The following is a 12,796-nucleotide window of genomic DNA, read 5'->3' as shown; positions in this document are numbered from 1 at the left end:
ACTTAAAGTACTTCAGTCTGTGTGCACTGAATTTATTTAATACACGAGTTCCACAATTTGAGTTGAATTACTGAAATAAATTAACTTTTCCACGACATTCTAATTTATTGAGATGCACTTGTATACGTAAAGGGCTATATGACATCTAGTGGCTACAGTATGGTATTACAGAGGATTTTTTTAGTCCTTTGATAAAGAAAGTGTTTTCGTAGCTGGAAGGTTTGCACTGTACAACCATGTTGTTTGCATTTTCTTCTTTGAAAACAAAATAACAGTGAAATTTCCATGAATTGAAAGCATTTTCCCCGCGGGAAGCATCGTTTCAACTAGCAGCAGTGATTCAATATGCGTCTGAGGAGATTGTACACGGGTGTTATTTGCGCATACACCAGCGGGTGGTTCGCGTCAGTTATCACTGGCAACAGAACCAGGAAATACTGTAAAATCAAGCAGCACTTAATATAGTGTTATTATGGCTCTATATAATGTTATTTAGTTTTAAATGAAACCATTGTAATCCTGATCGTATTCCCCCTTTTTTCAAAATGTAATCTGATTACTACATTTTTTGATGTAACTGTAATAAATTACAGTTACTGTTTTTTTGTATCCTGATTACATAATGCTGTTACATGTATTCCTTTACTCCCCAACCCTGCTGTAGCCTATATGTGCGCTGGTTCCTTTCCGTGTTCTGACGGTGTCCGAATCTCAATCAAACGCAAGCCCATCCATTCAAATGATTAATAATGGAAAACAACAAGCGCTTCCATGTTTGCCAGCCCAGGACATTTTACAAATCCAGACCTACGATGTTCTACGGCCATGTCCGGAATAAAGAGTAGCCTATCCATGTCACACAGTACAGTTAGGGTGATATTATATGATATATGATATTATATAACCCGTGATATAAGATTTTGGCCATATTGCCCATCCAGCAGCCATATCAACCTGTAGCCAAAGACTGGTTGCCTACTGAAGCTAAGCAGGGCTGAGTCTGGTTAGTACCTGGATGGGAGACCACCTGGGAAATACTAGGTTGCTGCTGGAAGAGGTGTTAGTGAGGCCAGCAGGGGGTGCTCACCCTGTGGTCTGTGTGGGGCCTAACGCCCCAGTATAGTGACGGGGACACTATACTGTCAAAAAGCACCGTCCATCGGATGAGACGTTAAACCGAGGTCCTGACTCTTTGTGGTCGTCAAAAATTCCAGGATGTCCTTCGAAAAAAAGAGTAGGGGTGTAACCCCGACATCCTGGCCACATTTTCCCATTGGCCTCTGTCCATCATGGCCTCCTAATCATCCCCATATACTGATTGGCTTCATCACTCTGTCTCCTCTCCACCAATAAGCTGGTGTGTGATGGGCGTTCTGGCACAATATAGCTGCCGTCGCATCATCCAGGTGGATGCTGCACATTGGTGGTGGTTGAGGTGATTCCCCCTTCCATATGTAAAGCGCTTTGAGTACCCAGAAAAGCGCTATATAAATGTAAGGAATTATTATTATTATTATTATTATCCAAGTCATTCATCCCAGTATCGCAGGCTCGTCAGTAGGCTAAACTTGTATTTCGGCCACACCACAAGGTGTCACTGTGGCCTCAACGCTTCGACCTCGCCTACTCTGAGCTCGATTGCTATGTCTGTGTAAACCACGCCCTCCTCATTACCCTACAGACAAAGAAATGTAAATATAAAGAAATGTAGAAATGAATAAATGTGGAAATGAACCACTATGGAAATAAATACATAAATAAAAAATAAATAAATGTGGAAAAAAAATAAATACATACATAAATGAGGAAATAAATGCATAAATAATTATTTTAGTTTTTTTGCTTTTCTATGTATATTTATTTATATATTTATTTATTTATTTTTGCTTTTTTACATTTCTTTGTATATTCATTTATGTATTTATTTATTTTTAATATTGGCAGGTTTGGGATTCCATAGAAAACAGATAAGCAACACATTTTACCCTAAAACCTGTTTAAGGCCATTAGGATTTACTTGTATTGTGATATATATACATTAAAAATCAAGCAGATTTTCCACCAAATTCTCATTACTGTAATACAGGTTGTTTTACTTGTGAGTTTGTTTCTCATTTCTGTATTTTATATGGGATTACATTAAAAATATTGTAATATACAGTTTAAAAAAGCAGTTAAACACATACTACAATGACATAATTACTTAATTTAAATAATAATTTTCTAGGGCTGTCAAAGTTAACGTGTTAATGTATGTGATGAAATGTTTTTAAATACATTTTTTTTTTATTAATTACTGCAGGTTTGAAAAAAAACCAAAAAAAACCAAAACAACAACCTTTCAGTCAGACAACACTTTTTCAAGAGAAAGATCACTACAAGAAGATCACTACTCTTGAATCACTCACATACAAAACTTCACGTGGCTATGAAACAGTCTGAATCATACAATAAACCAGACCCTCTCTAATACACCACCAAGCTCGAGAAAAACAGAAATAAGCTACAGATGCCTCCTCCCCTCACACCCCTGCTGACGCTCGAACTTCAAGTTCCTTGACTGTTTCAGATAAACAGTTTATTCCATGGCCAGAGTGCCCAGAAGTGAATTCATGGAATCTGACATGGTTAAAAGTCCAGATAGGTCTCTCAACAAAAGTTTCCAAAGGTTCTGACCTCAGAGTCTTGCCATGGTTGTGTCAGTGACACTATGTGTTTACAGTTTAAGTACTGAGCATGAAGCATGTCAAGCATGATTCCCAGAACTACAAAACTGGGAGAATATTTATCTATCCACTTAACTTCATGAACACATTCCCTTCAAATACACCAAATGCCTCTTTTGTCTAGAGTGATGATACCTTTAAACAAAGTTCAAATATTATCGTATTAGGTGAATTTTAACTTTGAAGAACTTGGCATCCATTTTACAGTGCAATCACAACAAGACGATTAATTGAAAACTATTAGAAAGTTGAAAAATAAATTCTGTAAATGCAGTAAAATTCAACTCACAGATACTCCTTTCCACCAAAGACGTCTTGGGTGACAAAACTTCACTGAACTCTCCTAACTGTTGACCATTTGTCTCGAATCGTACTCCTTTGTTCACACGCTCAACGATATTACTGCAGTAAGCTTGTACACTGAACTAGCTAATGCATTCCATCAGGTGTGGCTGTAAGGATAGGTGAACTGGATCACTGCCAGTAATCTACACACCTTCAAACCTGCCTGCTGCTGTTAGCACTCCAACTTACATCAAAATGAGTACAGCTAATTATCTGAGACTGGGTGTGCGGTACATATCTGAAATCTGACTAATATCATAGGTGAAAAAAAAAATGATTGTGGTTATACAAATTACTTTTGTATGATGCTTGTCTGAAACCTCAAAGGTGATCAACTTTATTTGATCCAGTTTTTCAGTTTTAGAAACATTTTTGAAGGAGTGATGAGTTTGTTGTAATGTTTGTTAAAAATGACTTTCTTCGCCATTTCAAAATTCCGATTTTCACAAGGGGCTTCTGATTGCGCTTGGTGTGCTAAGAAATTAGACCTGTTACACTTCAATTTCTGTATGCTACAATAATCCAATTATGTTTAATTTGTTGAGATGTTGACATGAAATAAGTAACTTGCAGCAAACAAAACTTCCTCAGGGTAGACACCCCATTTAATTGGACGTGAATTAAAATTGGACGTGGGACAGATGTACATTCTGTTCAAAGAGATGCACTTGCATTCAAAGCCTGCTGGACAGAGTTTTAGTGACAATATAACATCTACATTTTATTACATTTATGCATTTGGCAGAAGGTAACATGACATTGTTTTAAATGTTTACACTTCATCAGTTCATGAATTACCTGGGAATCGAACCCATGACCTTAGCATTGCTCGTGCGCCAGGCTCTACTGTTTGAGCTACATCAATATAAAATATAAATCAGTTTATGATGTTGTCTTTATTATATCACACACTATTTTTCTTACACAGCATAAATGGGTCTTTACATGTAAATTTATAACTGTCTTTATATCCATCAAAAGGCCAAAGAAAACCCCTGGACTAGTCGGTTGTTGGAGGACTAGTTGGTTAGTTGACCATCGTGACCCATCAATAACCCTAACGTGTTGTCAACAGAAAAATCCCTGAATGTCAGGCCAACTTAAGCAAAGAATGCACTTGCTGAGAACAGTTAAGTAATGTAGAAACAGGTAGAAAACCACAAGTCCTCCGATAAGAAACTGAAACACCTGGCTTGCCGTAACACAACCAACAGTTATTCATTCCTCATATTTTCAATTTTCAAGACTGGAAACTTTCCATGAGAATTAACGGGAATATATGGGAATTAACGGGAATTAATGGGAATAAACAGGGAATTTGCAAAATTGTAGGTTAGCCTATAGCAGGGTACTTAAATGTAGTTGACAAAAACATCTTGCAGCATAATTTTGGTTAAAACAATCATATTTAATGCAATTTTAATTGAATTTTTACCCTGCACATTCCTCAATCACATTCACACAGCACACTACTTAATGCAGGGCTATTGAGGCCACACCCCCTGCATGCACTGTGCATTCCCCCAGTCCATAACATGCACTTTTGATCAAAAATACAGAAAAAAACAGTAATATTGTGAAATATAACTACAATTTAAAATAATGGTTTTCGATTTTGATATACATAAAAATGTAATTTATTTCTGTGATGCAAAGCTGAATTTGCAGCATCATTTCTCCAGTCTTCAGTGGTCACATGATCCTTCAGAAATCATTCTAACATGCTAATTTGATACTCAGTTATCAATGTTGGAAACAGTTGTGCTGCTTAATATTTTTTATAACCTATGATACTTTTTTCAGGATTCTTTGATAAATAAAAATGTAAAGAACAGCATTTATTTAAAATAGAAATCTTTTGTAACAATATACACTACCGTTCAATATTTTGGGGTAAGTAATTGTTTTCTTTCTTTTTTGAAAGAAATTAATACTTTTATTCAGCAAGGATGTGTGAAATTGATAAAAAAAAGTGATATTGTTAGAAAAGATTTCTATTTTGAATAAATTTTGTTCTTTTTAACTTTTTATTAATCAGTGAATCCTGAAAATAGTATCACAGGTTCCAAAAAAATATTCAGCAGCACAACTGTTTCCAACATTGATGATAACTGAGTATCAAATCAGCATATTAGAATGATTGCTGAAGGATCATATGACACTGAAATAAATACATAACAATTGCTGCAATAAAAATATATTTATTTTACATATTTACTAAATTAGAATTAATTGAATGCAAAAACTGTTAATTCATGTTATGACCAAATTTGTTTTATATGATACATTTTATATAAATATTATAAATTTATATAAATTTCCCAAAATTTCCAATTAATTCCCAGAAATTCTCAGAAATTCCCATAAATTCCCGTAAATTCCCATAAATTCCTGTTAAGTTTCCAAATCGGAATATTTCCAAAATTCCCCAGGTTAAGTTCCCATGGAAAGTTTCCGGAAATTTACCGGAAACTTTCCACCTCTTTGCAACCCTAGCTGCCACCCATGTCTCTTTCAAAAGCAACTAAACAGAGCCAAGAGCAACATGGATACTGGGCAACAACTTGCTGTCAAGCTATCAGAAAGAGTGCAACTAATAAAAAAATAAAATAATGACTCATTGCAGGGTTCAATACACATGTAAGCTGTATATAAATATCACCTTTGGTGTGCTATATTGTGCCAATAAAGTTGAGCAAACATTCTCACTTAATACAATCTCCTTCCTTGACAAGAAGTTATTATTCAAGTTATTATTATTCAAAATTAACAAAATTTAAATAAAAAGTCAATACATCAATCCTTCCTCCAAAACGTTTTTGTCTTACCCTGATTTACTATGGTAAGTGTTTATATTTTAGACCAAGTGGGATGGTTTTTATTGGAAATTGTGAGCTCATAATAAAACAAAAATCAACACTGGCTTGGCTTTTCAGAGATAGTGAGAACTGAAGGATTTGAAATGTAAAAGCGACACAGAGATTTTTTTATAACTCTACAGGTAATGTATTTTTTTGAACATAAATTACCGTAGGTAGCTCTCTAATAGAGTTCATTATAAAACATTATCTATTGTTGGTTGTTGTAGCACTGTGCTAGAATTTATTTTCAATGAAGAACCATGCCTATTAAAAACTACAGTAATGTCTTCAGTTAGTCATCTTGAGATCCTTTCCATCTAAACTGGTTATATCTCTTAAGCCTAGTAGTGAATGTTTTATGAGCAGTAGGAGAACCATATTCATCTGCACAGTCAGGCAGAGCAAAAGCACAACCAAAACAACGTTCTTCTGCAAAATGCAAGCAGTTTTGTTCTGTAACCACTAGAGGGCCAAAAGTTACATAGTGTACATTTAAATTTCAGTGCTAGCCATACCGAGAAAGATCAGATAATTTAAAATGGATGTATTCCACTAACTGTAATCTGGTTTCTGATGGTCCCTAACATTTTGAATGGATGCTGACATTATCTAAATATTTACGTTTCCTGCACAAGTTTCCCAGGGCCCCCACGCAGACAGTGTTTACTCTGGTAATACATCAGGAATGTGGCCTAGAGTAGGTTTGAGTACAGGCCGATGTTGGCACTCTATCAAACAGCCTCTGACAGTACAGTCCATTCCTGCCCTCATTATGCTGAGACACTCCAGGTTCTCTGTACAGGGCTGACAAATGTTCAGGTTAATATCTGATCCAGGATTGATGTTAATACTTAACTTGTTATAACATTTAGGAATTGAAGCATTGCCCCTGATTGATTCCTTGACCACTACATTAGGACATGCTTGATAAACTTCAAAACTATTTCCAAAAATAGCCAGTAGTTTGGTGTATAGGGTGACTAATCACATCTTCTCCTTTTACAATTCCAGTGTTTTTAGTCATAAAGACCAGAAGCTGACATAATAGAATTAATCATCAAACGGATTTGATATGTATAGAAAGTGTATAGTGTATAGTGCCGCGGATATTCCGTATCGTAGCAACAAAGCGTCTCAACTGAAAAAACAAACAAAAACGCTGTGCTGCTGAAGCGCTCACAGCTAGACGTTTTCAGCTGGCTAAAAACGCTGTGGTGGATACACAGCCTAAAGCAACAACAAACAGCGTATGGGTCAATGACAAATAAGAGTGTCCAGTTCTCAGAAATGTAGTCTTTGTATTTAAATTGAGTCTGGAATGACTCTAAAAATGTCATGTGGTGTGACGATCAAGTAAAAAGTACTGTCATATTTTCCTTTCACCTTGAAGACATGTCAGTGAGTGTATATATCTTATGTTTTTTAAGTTTTAAAATATATTTCTCAAGGTAAAAGACATTATGAGTTTTTACTAATACCTTGAATTTTTAATTCATAATTATATTTTATAGTTAGTATAGTTTTCTTGTCATAAAAAGTCAAATTAACTGATATTTTAAAATATTTATTGACCTTGACACACATCCATGAGGGTCTGCAGGGGTCCTCTATATGACATAATCTCCTGTTTTAAGGAAATTATATCATAAAGAGGACCCCTGCAGACCCTCTTGGATGTGTGTCAAGGTCAATAAATATTTTATGGTTCGGTTTGGTTTTTTGCATGTTGGTTGCACCACGTTGGTCATACATCAAGACGAAAATGTTAGTAAAGTAGTTTTGTTAAAATATTTTTGTAATAATAGAGGATTATACCCAACTACTTTTCAAAAATTTTATTCCAGGAGGACAGTTTTATCACCCAGACATTTTTAACTTGGGCTGACCAAAGCAATTCATAAATGAAAATCATACTCATCATTGAAAGTACATTCAAGTCACTGTGTGAATTGCATTTTTAACATATTTTTAAATAAATTAATACATTTGGACACTAAAATGAGAGTCATGTGATTGACCCATGTGCGCATGTTATTATAGGCAAGAACTTTACCCTTTGGTTCCACTTTTCAGAGAACTGTGACAAAAGAAAGCAGGATTTTCCATTGCATTTCTGGTCTTACTTCCCGACCTCTGATGAATATTGCCGTTGGCAACAACGGTAAACTGTCTAATGCTGACAAGTGGTAGGGCAGCATTCCACAAGGGCTAGAGTTTCACTAAGACAACCTCCTAAACATAAACCTTAAAACATAAAAACGGGAAAAATCAGGAGGGTGACCTTAGAAAACGTCTGTTAAGGCAGAGCGAGCAGCCCTCTGATAGTTAAAAACGCCACCCCCCAACTTTCGCAGGCACTGTTTACATAACAGGGGAGCATTAGTGGAAGGTTTCCAGGGGTTTAATGAACTCCAGAGAGCTTGTCCATGTTAAGAGTTCTTTTATGCTTTATGTAGGACATGATAACACTGACAATATTGTTATTGGTGAGGGAGGAGCTAATACAGAAGAAGGTTTGTGTGTGTTGAAGAGACATGTTGATGATGATGAGGCCACAAGAACGGCATAAAGGCAGAAGAAAAGTACATGGGTTTATTGGCCTTAAAGTCTCTGTGAATTTGTTTGAGCGCAGTTTTCTTTCAAGGTTTTTTTTATCATGTGTTTTTTTATCACGTTATTCTTTTATATATCAAACAGCAATTAGGCTGTTTTTTACGCCAGTTATGAACCACTAATTTATATATAGTATATATATATATAACCACTTAATATGCTATTGTTAGTCAGTTCCAGGTGGTATTTAGGGTGAGGGACAATTTCATTCTAGAGATCATTGGATTGGACAAAAATCTGGGTAGTGCAACATGAGTCATGAATAATTTTGGTTTGGTTTCTTGGTAAAGAAAACAGTATATTTTAAATGCAAAGATCTGCTAAAATAAATTTTGTCAATGTTTAGGATTACACTAGCAAATAGACTCCTCAGAACTAATGGACTAAAAACTATTTTGGAAGCTTTGGATTTCATGGGATTTTAAGGAAATGCACCCAAATCAAACAAACTACTCTCACAGACAAATTGAATTAGTCTTCCAGTATGCATCCAATGAGTGAATAAGATGGTGACAAAGGAACAGTCCGAGAACAAAGACACATGCAGACAGAGAGATTAAGGCAGAAGGGGGAATTGAGAAACACATGGCAGGAACTGAGCAGGAAATGCAACATTCCATTCTGGAAAGGTCTGGCGCTGCAACCATGGAGAAAGCGTAAAGCTCAGCCTCCCCCTGTGTCCATTACTCCCAGCTCGGTGAGATTCTCACACTGCAGGACTGGAAAAGAAGTAGGCCAAAAAACTCTGACACATCTACTCCTTCTCTCTACCGCCATTTCTATGTTCATTGCAATATGTCTTCATTGCATTAATTCACCTCCTCCCTCGATTGAACTGCTTTCTTGGAATTCAATCGTGATTCATTTCAAGGGATTACGTACTTTTAAACATGTGAGAGGCCTGATGGAAAGTCAGTGCTGACAGAAACCAGAGGACAGCATTCAGCGCCACCTTAACACTTAAGTGCACAGTGGATTTGACTGTTTAGGACAGAATACACTTCCAAAATACTCACTTTTTTGGACATGGTTGCATGGCAACACCATGTTGTATTGTCTATTACCATTATACCATGGTAGTCTCTGAAGTACCATGGTAAAAAAAAAAAATAATAATAATAATAATTAAATATATTAATATGAAATAATTTTGCACAAAGAAAATTAAGCCTATTTTAGGACCATTAACATATCTGAATATTATTTATTATCATTAAGCATTATCATTACCCAAAGTATCAATTTCATGAAACATCTGGGAATTTAACTCATAAATTTATTTTAATTTAAAAATCAAAGTAAAATACTACTATGACATATAAATAGTTCACAATCTAAGGGTACGTTTATGACAACGATGTAAATAAAAAAAAATGGAAAAGTTTTTCCTTTGTATAGATGACAACGCTGTTTTATTTGGTGTCCTTTTTGAGTCTCCAGGTATCCTTTTTTTTTTTTTTTTTTTTAAACTAAATGTACCTTGAAAAAAGCTTGCAAAAAATACAGTTTTGTAAAAATCACCCTTTAATCTGATGGTTTACTTTACTGGATATAGCAAACGAGATAAATGGTGTATGCTTAATTTCACAATAAGTGTGCAATTAATTGTAATTAAAAATTTTAATCTATTAAAAGCCCTAGTTAACACATCATGATAGAAGTTCTTATGTAGTGTTCATGCAGGTTGGCTAAGGGTACGTTTACACAACAGTTTTTCCTATGTACAGATGACAACATTACCAAAAAGGCCCCCAAAACACCGTTGTTGTGTAAATGAATGGCCAAAATGCATAATAATTTTTCGGCCCCACTTTACATTAGGTGGCCTTAACTACTATGTACTTACATCAAAAAAATAAGTACAATGTACTTATTGTGTTCATATTGTATTGCAAAACACCTTTTCTGCTATTGAGATGGGATACAGGTAAGGTTAGGAACAGGTTTGGTGGTATGGGTAGGATTAAGGGTGGGTTAAGGTGTAAGTGAAGTGTCAACAGTGTAATTATAAAAGTAATTTCATAAATTAATTACAGATGTAATTACATGCAGGTATTTTTTAAAATATAAGTACAATGTAATAACATTTATGTACACAATAATTGCACTGTATAAAATGATTAATTTAAATGTAAGTACATAGCAGTTAAGGCCACCTAATATAAAGTGGGACCAAGCTTTCTGTTTTTAGTTGAAAATTGTGTAGTGTAAAAAGAGCCCCTAAATAATGCAGGAGTTTCCTATTATCGTAAGAATGAGATGGTTTTGCATTCCAGTAATTAGATTTTGGAAGGTAAATGAGTAATTGTCATGAAAATATGACAATGCCATAATTCTTAATGAAACGCTGAGTTTGAGCGTGGAAATGTCGTCTTCACCTCACAGCCAGTGGGAAAGAATCGGGACAGGACTCGAGCAGAAATCATGTTCATGGATGAAATTATTAACGTTACTATAGTATGAAGCAGTGCAGGGCCCAATGCTGTTGGAGCTGAACGAGGTCACTGGAGAGACTGCTAACTTTTATTATGCCGCAGTTGCCGGTGCCGCTTCTTCCAGTCAAGTGTATGAGGTAACACAGCGCTGTTTATCATATTAGATACATTTCAGTGTGTTGAAAATGATGTTATAACGTTACTCTGAGCATTCGCTCAGTGGCTGCTGTGAGACACTTGTTGCATACTGCAGTAAGCTAGATGGATTTTAGAATATCATATTAATAAATGCTGGGTGGCTGGTGTTGATAAATGGCATGCAATTAATTTTAAAATGTATTGTATGATGGAGAAAATGCTGTACTACTTAGCTACTCAACAAAATAGTGTTTTTCTCTAAGGCATGGTAAAAGCATGGTACTTTCGGAAAATCAAGAAAACTAGATTTAAACAGTAAGACTAAATGTGTTGACCTAAATAAAAATAATTAGTTTTCTGTCTATAAATGTAACCAAACAGTTGTTCCCTTTTCTGATAAAACATGTAATATGTTAAAGCGTCTTTGGTGTTTCCATGGTTTCTACAAAATAAAACCGGAAACCGAGGGTAACACGGATATGACGCCATTGACAGGCGACTTCCAGACACGTCCCATATCCTTGGTTAAAATCGTGATTTTCTCACAATTTACAATTTCTCACAATTTTCCAAATTGGAAACATTTGGGATATTGTAAGTACTCAACTCAACAAAATATATAACACTGGCCTAGTGGTGTTTGGATATTTTACTGCAAAATTCTTACATATTATGCCTTTAATTGTCACAGGCCCACCAGTGAGCCACTTGGTGCTCTTTTGATTTATTGCTTTTTTTTTCATATCACATATTTTAGTAATCATCGTGAATTATCATTCGAATGCTTACAAACTCAAGATTCAGTCTGTGAAAACCGTTTTGAAATCAGATGTTGCATTAGCATGGAAACAGTGCTTTAATTTCTTTTAGCAAGCTCCTTCCCTAGTGGTTGGTGTCAGGTTTCATATTACAATATTTATTTTAGCTACTTTATAGTCAAAACCTTTTCTAATCTTGACAAAACGCATATCTTCGGAAAGGTCTGAGTCTCACAGTTCCATATTTGCCTGTTTTGTGATAGAAGTGAAATTAGGACAGAAATGTATCAATTTGTAACAGGAGAATGCATAAAAAAAAAAAAATCCAACAGAATGTTGATCACACCCGGTGGCTATTTTTGTTACAGCGCCTAAACAAAATCTCATAGGAACTTCAATTTTTGTGATACCAACTTCAAATTTGGAACTTAATTAGACATATAGAGTAAAATATATTTGATAAAATATACATTTTATATAAAATATACAAAAATTATATAAAATAAAAATACTGATTTACAGTAAATTTAAACTTCCATAATTTTTCATATTTTATTTTTTTCAAGTGCTTTCACTTGACTACTTGTCAGTTCAGCAATAATCTGATGGGTGTCTTCTTTAAAACAAGACCAATCGTAGGTCTGTACTCCAAAGCATTCTTGAATTATAATCATTTAAGTTTGGATAGTGGGTTAACACTTAAGGGGTTAAACTGATTTCTTTCTTTTGATTTTGAAGTGAAATACGACCAAGCAATATTGCTGTCAGATTCTGAGAGATCTACCATTATCAAAGTACCATAGTATTAGGGATGTGCGATACTGTCAAAAAATGACATCTTGATAATTTCTGGGATTTTGTTGATAACGATGATTAGACAATATTTTTCTGAGTATGTTAAGCCCTGGATACACTGCAGG

At 35.0% G+C, this 12,796-nt stretch overlaps 1 protein-coding gene across 6 annotated transcripts in view; it reads right to left on the bottom strand.

The window, feature by feature from the left end:
- The window catches only part of amot (angiomotin), a 78,464-nt gene that overhangs the window by 27,427 nt on the left and 38,241 nt on the right, over positions 1 to 12,796 (bottom strand). Inside the window, exon 1 of one of the 6 annotated variants that reach the window (XM_051877598.1) lies at positions 3,016 to 3,167. The exons of the other annotated variants lie outside the window; for them this stretch is intronic. The gene's annotated coding sequence lies outside the window, so the exon portion shown is untranslated. Of the gene's footprint in view, positions 1 to 3,015; positions 3,168 to 12,796 lie in introns of those variants that run through there. 6 annotated transcript variants of the gene reach the window in all.

The sequence above is a fragment of the Ctenopharyngodon idella genome, chromosome 21, assembly GCF_019924925.1.
Source record: "Ctenopharyngodon idella isolate HZGC_01 chromosome 21, HZGC01, whole genome shotgun sequence".
NCBI classification, from domain to species: domain Eukaryota; kingdom Metazoa; phylum Chordata; class Actinopteri; order Cypriniformes; family Xenocyprididae; genus Ctenopharyngodon; species Ctenopharyngodon idella.
Note: the sequence above shows the minus strand (reverse complement) of the source record. Positions and strands in the feature narration are given on the sequence as shown.